General features: G+C 45.6%; 1 protein-coding gene across 4 annotated transcripts in view; it reads left to right on the top strand.

Annotated features, from left to right (window-relative positions):
* The window catches only part of fam222ba (family with sequence similarity 222 member Ba), a 61,642-nt gene that overhangs the window by 3,820 nt on the left and 47,822 nt on the right, over positions 1 to 10,000 (top strand). For 2 of the 4 annotated variants that reach the window (XM_063204097.1, XM_063204099.1), the window contains exon 1: positions 623 to 758. The exons of 1 other annotated variant lie outside the window; for it this stretch is intronic. The gene's annotated coding sequence lies outside the window, so the exon portion shown is untranslated. One more of the 4 variants, XM_063204095.1, reaches the window with a different exon arrangement.

Raw genomic sequence — 10,000 nt, 5'->3', positions numbered from 1 at the left:
TGGGCCTACAAGCAGCTCAATGATTTAACATTTTTCTATCAATACTGGGGGAGGCCAGGTGGGTGTGTGGTAATGGGGGCAATTTATTTCAGCTGTCACAGAAATATTAGTCCTTGAGCAAGAAAATTCACCACATCAGACAGCCCAATTGAACTCTATATCAAATCACAATCCATATGACATTACACTGACAAAGGGGATTTGTGAAGATAAAGAAAGAAACAAATATAGATTGCATCATGCTCTCTAAGGTCAGTCTGTCTTCATACTCAGCTTGTCTATGAAAATGAATAGTTTTAACATGATTTTGTTTTAATGTTTCTGATATGCCTACATGGTACAGTATGTATAGGCCTAACCACAGAAGAAGCCAATAGCCTACCCTAAACTGATTGATAAACTTCTAATTAATTACATGATTAGGCTATTATGCTATGGACTCATGGACTGCAAGGGCCACCCCACCCTGCATGTTTTATTACTACTCTTTGTCACACTTTGTACTGGCGACAAGTAGACCTGACCGACACAGCCTAGGCCTACCTGTACAGCTAGTGCTATTATTCAGAAAAGGCATCCAAAAATCGTGCCCGATTGCGCCTCTATCCAGAATGGCCGCGCATGCGCTGGAAGTTGCTGCCGCAGACAGTAGTAGCAGTGATTCGGGAGCTCACAGCAACAACAGCACAAAAATTGCCACCACAATTTTAAACCATGACGATGTTCTGAACCATGCATTGTGCAAGAGTTCTTAGAGAGTGAGTATAATCTTTTATGTGGATTTTGCATAACGCTTCTTTGACCGATTCCGATCAGTAAATCTAAATAAAGCCAGAGACAGCAACAAAGGAGTCAGTTCAATCAGTGGAAACGTTAAAGGTGGCTATCCTAGCTAGTTAACGTCTTAGCATGTGACATTAAGAACAAATGGTGTAGTAAGATTTTAAAGGCATCATAATTGAGGTTGTTTCTCTGCTGCAAATCTTTGTCTGTGTGGAAAAAACGCTCAGTGAAATGGCAGTTTAACTCCCGGACCGGGGCTATGCCTAGCTAACTTTAGCCGTCTGATGTTGGCATCACTGAGAAGAAATGGAATTCGGCAGCACTTTGTATGCAAATTAGGATTGGCAGTGTTTCGGTAATAAAGTTTTATTATTGTGATAAAGTTTCGGGTCGTGTCAAAGTGAACTGATAATTAAGAAATGGACACAATGCCTGCCAACTGTGGTTATTCTGTTATTTAAAAAAAATAATAATAATCCTGTCAGACTTGCCCATAATATAAGAAATAATAGGTCTGTATTCTGAAGCATAGGCCTATTTTGCATGCATTTTCATCACAGAAGAGATGGTTTAATTGCACATCTCGATGCCCAGAACTATGCCCATCAGTTGACTTTGCTGCTTGAAGGATGTGGCTTCTGTTCATAACATTTGTCTTGACCTTTTCTTAATATCAGACATGTTATTTCAAATGTCACGGGGATCTCAGGCCTGTGTGTGTATCCTTCAGAGGCCTAGAGGGTGGTGACGTGGTTTCATTAGTGCAAATATTATTCTGCCTTTCGGGGGGTTATGAATCCAAACAACAGTGTTGATCATGGGAATGTCTGTCCAAGTCGTAGCCAACACCACAGTTGGTGTTCTACTGACTCCATGGTGCTGTCTAGATTAAGTAATATACCGTACGTGCATAATCGTTCTGAACAGTTTGTCTTGCATCTGACAATTAAATAATTTGGTGCACCTGTTAAATAGCAGCCGTCAGAAATACTTCTGCTGTTGTGCAGTTCGACTTTGCAATGAAAAAAAAACCATAACACTACGTGTTCGAAGGCCATGACATTGAGGAAGGGCTTTAAAATGTGAAGCCAAATGTGCGTGCTTTCATAAAAGGAGATAGATTTAACCTGACTTGCAAAAACTCTAATGTGATGGGGTCGGCAAGGTAACAAAGGCCTGACGTCATGCGTCGCATCCGGCCGCATGACTTCCATATCAAAGTATCTGTCCTCTTTTCCTGGGAATGAAACCCTATTGGTAAATTGTTTTGTTGGAAGCGCCCTTGTCTGACTAAAGATCCAATCGCAAAGGATTCTCAACAGGACTTCCGGGTGTATGTGAGCGTGGGGGCAGAGTTTACTGGCTGAGTTGAAAATGCTGTTGTCGGTGTCGCCTGTGCTAGCGGTAGTTCTAGATCTGCTTCAGGTGACTGTCGGTCCAAGTGGGGGTTCCATTTCGCTGGAAATAGTGGAATTTGCAACAATGTATCTGCACGCGATGGCTCAGTGATTACGTTGTTCTGGTTCGTCGAATGTCACCCATGATCGAATCAATTGTGGGGTAAGGTTTGTGGATCCGAAGCTTTATTTTACTGTTGTGCGATTGCTACTGTTAAATGTTGCTTTTCTGAGTAAAATCCTGCTGGTTGTTATCGCTGTGCATTTGCAGGACGTGTTATCACTTCATCCACTAGGCATCAGTCTGAGTGTTACTTTGTGAATAAGGAATCATTTGCGTAAAAATGCACTTTGAATTTTTGTTTCCATCTCGCTGGAATATCTAAATTTGGAATATCGCAGACCCTCATGGAGCATAAAAAGGACGCTTACTGTTATTGTAAGCGGATCACAGAATTCTCGTTTTTAGCCTTGCTTTTTGAGGAAAATCCTTGAAATCACCGAGATCCAGTCGAATTTCATATGTCTGTTGGAGGGTCGAGTGATTGTCATCATTATTTCATGTGTACAAACGTTCGATACGGCTTTTGTTGTTGCCTGCCTGCGAGAGTTTTTAAAAGTAGTTCTTGTTTGAGACCGAAGAGGAGCGTTTCTTTAATTTGGGACACGACAGTTGATCTAATCGCGGTGCTCTTGATGTCTTCTGCTTGCTCCGTGAAAAGCCGGAGCTTGACATTAGTTCGCCAGAGAGTGCATTTTTACTATCACTGCGCAGTTGCTGTCATGCCCTACATTTTCCAAAGGGTGGGTAATTGAATTTCAAACCCCCGTTTCCGAGGAACGCAGTCTCTGTCAGTACAATTATCGAGGATTAAAGGGGGCTACGTTTGACGAATCGACGAATTGTTTTGTGGTCTGGTTTTCACAGAGCCCCGAAGGCACGATTTGAAGCAGTTTTAATTCGAATGAAAAATGGTTTTGAAAAGAGAGTTGTGAGGGTGCGTGACGGACAGACCCCCTCTCCCCCTATTTTGGCTGCATTGGTGGTCACATAGTGGTTCTTAAAAAGCCATAAGGAAATTAGTTTTTACTGGAAACAGTGTTTGAAGAATGACCAGTCTGAGCTGTCAACACACCTGTATCTGTTCTAATTAAAAGTACTGACGGCACATAAGCAATCACATCAAGCAAGCAGCTCCAATTTCCCATCATAGAGTAAATTATGTCCCACGGGAAATGCACACAATACACGGCAAGCTGCTAAAGCAGCCTTCCAATTAGTGCAGACTTAAGCACATACACTAGTGGAGGGTCATAACTATGTGTTTTTCCTGTTCTCTTAAATAGTTTGCATCTAATTGACCTGCCTGAGCAAGGCAGGAGAGTTGCTCGGGGGCAAATAAAGACTGAGGCTTAATTCAGCATGTTTGTCGTTAATGTTTTTCAGCAAGCCTCTCTCCAGGCCGGTGAAGCACTTCTGTAAATATTAATTAAAGGCTGTTTTTCTGCGCATGGTACGCTCGTCTGGACTAGGGGGATTTGACCCGAGGGCAGCATGCCTAGCTTGAAAAAAGAAAAATCCTGAACCTGCTAATCTGATGTTTTCCCCTCTCTCTTGCGCTTTCTTTTGAATGCAGTCTCATCTCCCTCTGCGATGTGATGTATTGCATGCATTAGGCTGCAGGCTCATATTTTTTAAAAATGCTTTTAAGGTTTACTGGTTACAAAGGGATATGTCAGTGCTTTTGACCACTGGATGGATAGCTTTGCTCTGGCGCGGCCCAGCGCTGCCCCCGGGGCTAATGAGTGCAGCAAGAAGACAAAGTGCAGAGGAAGTTCTCTCTCTCTCTCTCTCTCTCTCTCTCTCTCTCTCTCTCTCTCTCTCTCTCTCTCTCTCTCTCTCTCTCTCTCTCTCTCTCTCTGCACGCTGGAATATATGCGGTGCCCATGCAGGGCTTTATACATTCGGCCTCTTGTATGGCTGTCCTCTGTCTGTCAGACTGGACAGGTTGTAAATACAGATGGTTAATTGTGCTCTCAGCAAGGGGCAGAGAGCAAGAGAGGCAGAGTGGGAGGGAGGGAGGGAGAGAAGGAGAGGCAAAGGGAGGGAGGGAGGGAGAGAAATGGCAAGAGAGAGGGCGGGTGAGGGAAGCAGGGCTGCAAATTAGTCTGAGCTCGGTTGCACAAGTTAAGTGAATTGGAGACATTTTAGCGATCTGAGAGATTAGGCGAGCAGGGTCAGACCGGATGGCCGTGGCCGCTCGACTCTGGCTCCCCTCGGCTCAAGCTCAGCTCCGCTCAGGAGGTCAGGCCAGGCAGGGACGAGGACGAGACGACAGGCCAAGGCACTCTGGCAGCTGGCTGGGTTTCACGTGTGCCCACTGACCCGCGATATGGTGACGCTTTTCACCTCCATCTGCGGAAGAGAAGCATTTAAAACACTCTGGAGGACAAGGGGTTTTATCTCCACTAGCTGATTCCCACGCATCATAAAAAACAAAATGGCAATGGCGATTAGGTAGGGATGCACCGATACCGATACTGGTATCGGTATCGGCACCCGATGCGGCTCATTATGCTCGTAATCGTCCTCATCAAGAACTTGCCGATACCAGGAACGATACTGCTATTACACAAAACAATGCAAAATCTGGTATCGGTATCGGCACCCAATAAGTTATACTCGTACTCGTCCTCATCAAGCACTTGCCGATACCAGGAACGATACTGCTATTACACAAAACAATGCAAAATCTTGCCATGCATTTATTTTCATTGTATTTTGGTGGTAAAAGGTATCGGCATCGGTACTCGGTATCGGCAAGTACACACATTGTATTCGTACTTGTATCGGTTTTCAAAAAAGTGGTATCGGTGCATCCCTACGATTAGGTGGAGGATGGGTTACATTTTTAGATTTAGAAATGTGTTGTTGAATGATCATCCTTGTATTGCCATTGTTTTTGTTTGACACAGTTCGTCTCTTAAAGACTGCACGAAAAGCTACTTACCCTCAGACTCCGTCATCATTCAGTTTAGTCCCAGCTCTTGAAGGCGCTGGGTGAAAGGGATCATTTAAGATGGAGAGAGGGGGAAAAACACACTTTGGACAAGCCGTTTCTGTCTGTTGGGAGGAGCGGAGCTCTTCTGCTCTGTGGGATTACATAACGTGTATTTTACTTGACAGGCCGTCTTATCGAGGTTGCCCTTCATAGCTCACATATTTCACTGCGTGTGTTCATTTGCACAGCTGTTTTCCCGTCCTCCTCTGAAGGATGGAAATGCTTGTGAGCAGCAGCAGCAGCGGCGGTTGGTTGGTGGGGCGAGGGAGGCAGCTCGGCAGTGGCAGTGCTTGCTTACTTTGCTCTTCAGCCCAATTGTAGATGTCTCTCATGCTGGCAAGATCAGCTGTCAAACAGCTAATGGCAGTTTTTTCCCTTTCTTATTTTAACAGTAGAAAACAGCAACAGACAAAAACGACAATAATGGCAAGAAAACAAAACTGGGTTGGGGTTTTAACGAGTGTCCCTTTGACTTGTCATTGGCTGTCTCCTCATCTCTTTGTTCAGGGGTATTTGCTGTTTATCTTGGAACACGGCACACTGTGAGTGTGTGTGTGTGTGTGTGGGGGTGGGGGGGGGTTGGCACGGCAGCGCATGATGGAAGTAGACTGGTGGCACGAGAGGCTCTAAACAGGCCCCGGGAACCGGTTGGCATAACAACGCAGGCCTGGACGAGGGCTCTTAACGCATTGGATTGGTTTTGAAGATTGCCATTTTGTTCCACGCAGCTGGCGTTGCGATAGTGTAGTGTTGGTAAGTGGTGTGATTCTCTATATCTGGTGGTTAGATGCATGATCGATGTTCTCATCCCTCCACCCCAAATCCACTAGACACACACTCGTAGGGTTTTCTTGTTGACCTAGGAGGGCGAGCACAAGCCAGCCAAAAGCTAGAGTCAGCTGGGAGCGGCTGCCTGCAATCAGCTCAGCTCAGCTCCCATGTGGGCACACAGACCCTTAATCAGTCTGTTTGTCACAGGGGAAAGCTAGTTTGGAAGATGGATCTCAACTCAAGATCTCAAATAAACCCTTTAAGTAAGACATGGCCCCTGTTATCAATTTGCTGTTTCCAGAATGGCATTTTCCAAGTCATGATGTATTACTAAAGGCTAATGTTGTAGTAGTTGAAAAACTTAAGTGCCATACTTCAAGACTATTTAACTTGCTGCGTACGACTGGTGGAACGACGCACACATTATGAGTCTACAAGGTTGTGTCCTTTTCTTAGTCAGCAGTCTCACTGGCCACCAATCTATACATCCACACATGCCCCATGCATACACAACATTTGTATTTAAGTTATGTCTACAGCTTAAATGTGTTTAGTGTTTGGTTGTCACGGTGGTTGTTGTTGGCTCCATGCATGCAGGTCCTCTGTGGCAGGGCCAAGAGAGCAAGGAGAGTGGCTGCTGTTATCTGTGCAGTGCTAGCTAAGAGATAAGGCATCCCGATTTGGATCACTGACCCACCATTGACCTCCCACCACCCCCACCTCCACCACCACAACCCAGCCAGCCACCCTTACCTCTTTACCCTAGCCCTGCCTGTCTCATTCCTCTTCCCTCTTCACTTTCAAGGGTGTCCTGTCCTGTCACTCACCAGGGTGACTGGAATGTTGGGGCGATGTTCTAAAAAGTTAAAAGTTCTGAAGAATGTTCACCTCCACAGACTTTCATTTTTGGAATTTTTGAATATTCCATTCTTGTCGTGAAATGGAAGTCTTGTGCGTACATGAGTTCTAAAATCTTTTTTTGCCCATGAAGGTCAATGAGGGCTGGAATCTCAGAAGCGGTTGGCTAAAATCACAGCTCACTCTGGCGGTTCTGAAAGGCGGTAGGCTATTAGCATGCCATCACCTCCATGGCCTAGAGAGCCGGCACCCACTCTGTCAAAGCCTGTGGGCCTGTTTGGCACTCAGCATGACCTGCACGGTTGGCTGCCCAGAAAGTCCTTAAAATGCCCTCCAGGGCCAGCCAGAACAGGTTGTTGGCACTCTGTGTTGGCGAAGGGGGGAAAGATCATGCATCACACATGATCTTATAGTCACCTGTGATGTGCCTGCCCCGTTGTCAGAATACTCAGGTTAATGGATCATTACTGGGTTCTTTCTTTTTCGTCTGTTTTTCTTAAACATTAACTAATTTTAATCGACAGTGAGCAATGAATTAACCTTTGGATTTTCCAAGACTACGTGGTGCACTGGACTGACTTGGGCTTTGTCTAGAACCCCACCCAACTCATATTTTTGTTACTTTTCAAATTGTGTAGCAACTTTTTTCTCTCTGTGAGAGTTCCAGTGTCTGCGGAACAGCGTGGATTGAGCAGTCATAGCACTTAGCTGGGCTGCATCAATCACTCCTGACACGAGCTTGGAGAGAGCTGAGCTTACCTGTCTCCCTGAGAACATGTGGAGAGCGTTTCACAGCCGGTGCTCTAAGCCTTTCTTCTGCTGCGAGAGTTTGAGTTGCAGGCTGGGCTGGGGGGGCGGTTAGTTATCCCCTTGTGCGAATCTGATAAGAGAAAATAGCTTTGGTGCCGTGGCCTCGTGTTAAAGCACGGCTCTGTGCAAGGCTGGGAAACTCATTTTTTAAAATGAGCGGCGAGAGCGAGAGAGAGAGAGAGCTAGAGACTGGCTGATTAATTGCTTGAAAGAACAAGGGCTGACCCGTCTGCCTTTGACGCTGCCTAATCCGCCCTGTTTTTATTAGCAACAGTCATATGTCTGGAGAGAGATGGCTCGATTTCCTCCATTACTCTTCTTAGGAAAGAGCTGTGCTGTCTAGATTTCCCGGGAACAATAAAGTCACAGAAAACCACTTTAGTGCCAGTGTTTTTTTTTTGTATCCATTTTCACACGGGTGTCAAGTGGCTTATTATCCTGGCTCTTGTGTTTGGTAAGGCCCCCTCTCTCTCTCTTTGTGTTAAGTTGTCCGTCGCAATCCAAAATGGTAGCATACTAGCCTAATGCCACTTTATTGTCTTGAAACCAGCTGAATTCCACTTAAGCTGCATTTTTTTGACAAGGAGACCCTTGAAGAAAGTAAATCCCAGTGGATTTGTGAATGTTAGGGAGGCAGAGGGAGGGGTGAAGTCAGGTCAGCGGGATATGTAGTCAGTCAGCTGACCCAAGGCGAGCGTGCAGCTGCTCTCACATACACACAGAGACTGAACTCGTCCATGAAGACCTCCATAAAGCTGCAAGGCCTCTGGGCCTCATGTCTCATGCTGATCCTTCCCCTCTCAAGAACGTTTTGATCATTAGTGTCATGGTCGTTCTAATCTCACAAGGGTTTCATTCCTAAGCATGGGAAAGGTAGTAGCGTTGGAAGTAATTTTTTGGAGCAGAATCGAACATTCATGCGTTTGTTTCTGTATTTGCTGTGGAAAGCATTTGAGGAACAGAAAGTATGGAGTTAGAGAGACTGTTAAAGTTTATCTGCTGTACTCTCTCCTGCACTGTACTAAACTGCTTTCCCAATCTCACATAACTGAAGTTATGTGGTCAGTCCATCCAGCTGCTTTCAAAACAGTGCTGTTGCCCAAGCATGTCAGTTATTTTAATAATTCATCTTTTCTGAGAAGAACCTTTAAGAAGTTGTGGAGGCCTTTCTATTATAAAATGTTTGACTGCTGAATTGGGCTCAGGCTTGAATTGAGGTTGACTCATGTGATTTCAAGGAAGTCTGCCTCTCTGTGGATGAACAGAACATTGTTTAAAACCATTCCAATATCTAAAAACACAACCCCCCTTCTGGAAAATGTTTCATAATCTGTATACAATCTGTCATCTCTGAAGTTAGGCGGTCCTCAAACCTCCTTATCAGAGCTCTGAAAAACACTGACCAGAATGCAGTGCACAGTGTGCTGCATGTTTGTGGAAGCCCAAAATATGTAAAAAATGGATGGTTGAAAATTGTGGGCCATGAATGGGTTTTCCCAAACTGACAAAAATACGCTGGCCTCCTAAATCAAAATGCAGTGCACAGTGCTGTGTGTGTTTTTATGGCAGCGTGTGTGTACTCTGCTCCCAGTGCCACCTGTGCGTCTCTCCCTCAGGTGTGCGTCTAACGAGGGGGCTCATCAGCGCAGGAGTCCCATCTGCAGGGCCAAGGGGTTAGAATGTCGGAACGTTAGAATGCCGAGGCCGACGCAACATTCCATTTCCCTGAACTGAACAGAGCTGTCCCGAGGGGGTGATATGATGGTGCATTCAAATGATGAACCTCACCCCCCTCCCCTTTACTTCAGTGTGTGTGTGTGTGTGTCTGTGTCTGTGTCTGTGTCTGTGTGTGTGTGTGTGTGTGTGTGTGTGTGTGTGTGTGTGTGTCTGTGTCTGTGTCTGTGTCTGTGTCTGTGTGTGTGTGTGTGTCTACAACCAACTTTTTACTCTGTTTTGTGCTGAAGTTTGGGACTATAGAAAGGCTCCCTTTATGTTCGAGCGAGGGCTCATTGTTGGCCACTCTGAATGCTATCGGCACATAGGCAGAATCGGCCAGATGGCATTCTTCCCCTTTGTGGAAAAAGAGGGGCATTTTGTTGTTGTGAAAAGGGGACTTGAGCGGGTGGAAAGAATAAACCGTGACCCCGTACGCCTTAACAGATAAGGACTAGTTGTTTGTTTTTTAGCCTAAAATTTCAGGGTGCACTTGACTGCATTGTGCAGGCCGGGCGAGATAAAGGAGGGGGAAAGGCGAACAGGATAGGCCTGCTGCTGCTGCTGCTGCTGCTGGGGGGGGAAGCGCTTGGCGAGGTAGAGGCT

This window comes from Engraulis encrasicolus, chromosome 7 (genome assembly GCF_034702125.1).
Source record: "Engraulis encrasicolus isolate BLACKSEA-1 chromosome 7, IST_EnEncr_1.0, whole genome shotgun sequence".
NCBI lineage: Eukaryota > Metazoa > Chordata > Actinopteri > Clupeiformes > Engraulidae > Engraulis > Engraulis encrasicolus.
This window is presented reverse-complemented; position numbering and strand designations above follow the sequence as displayed.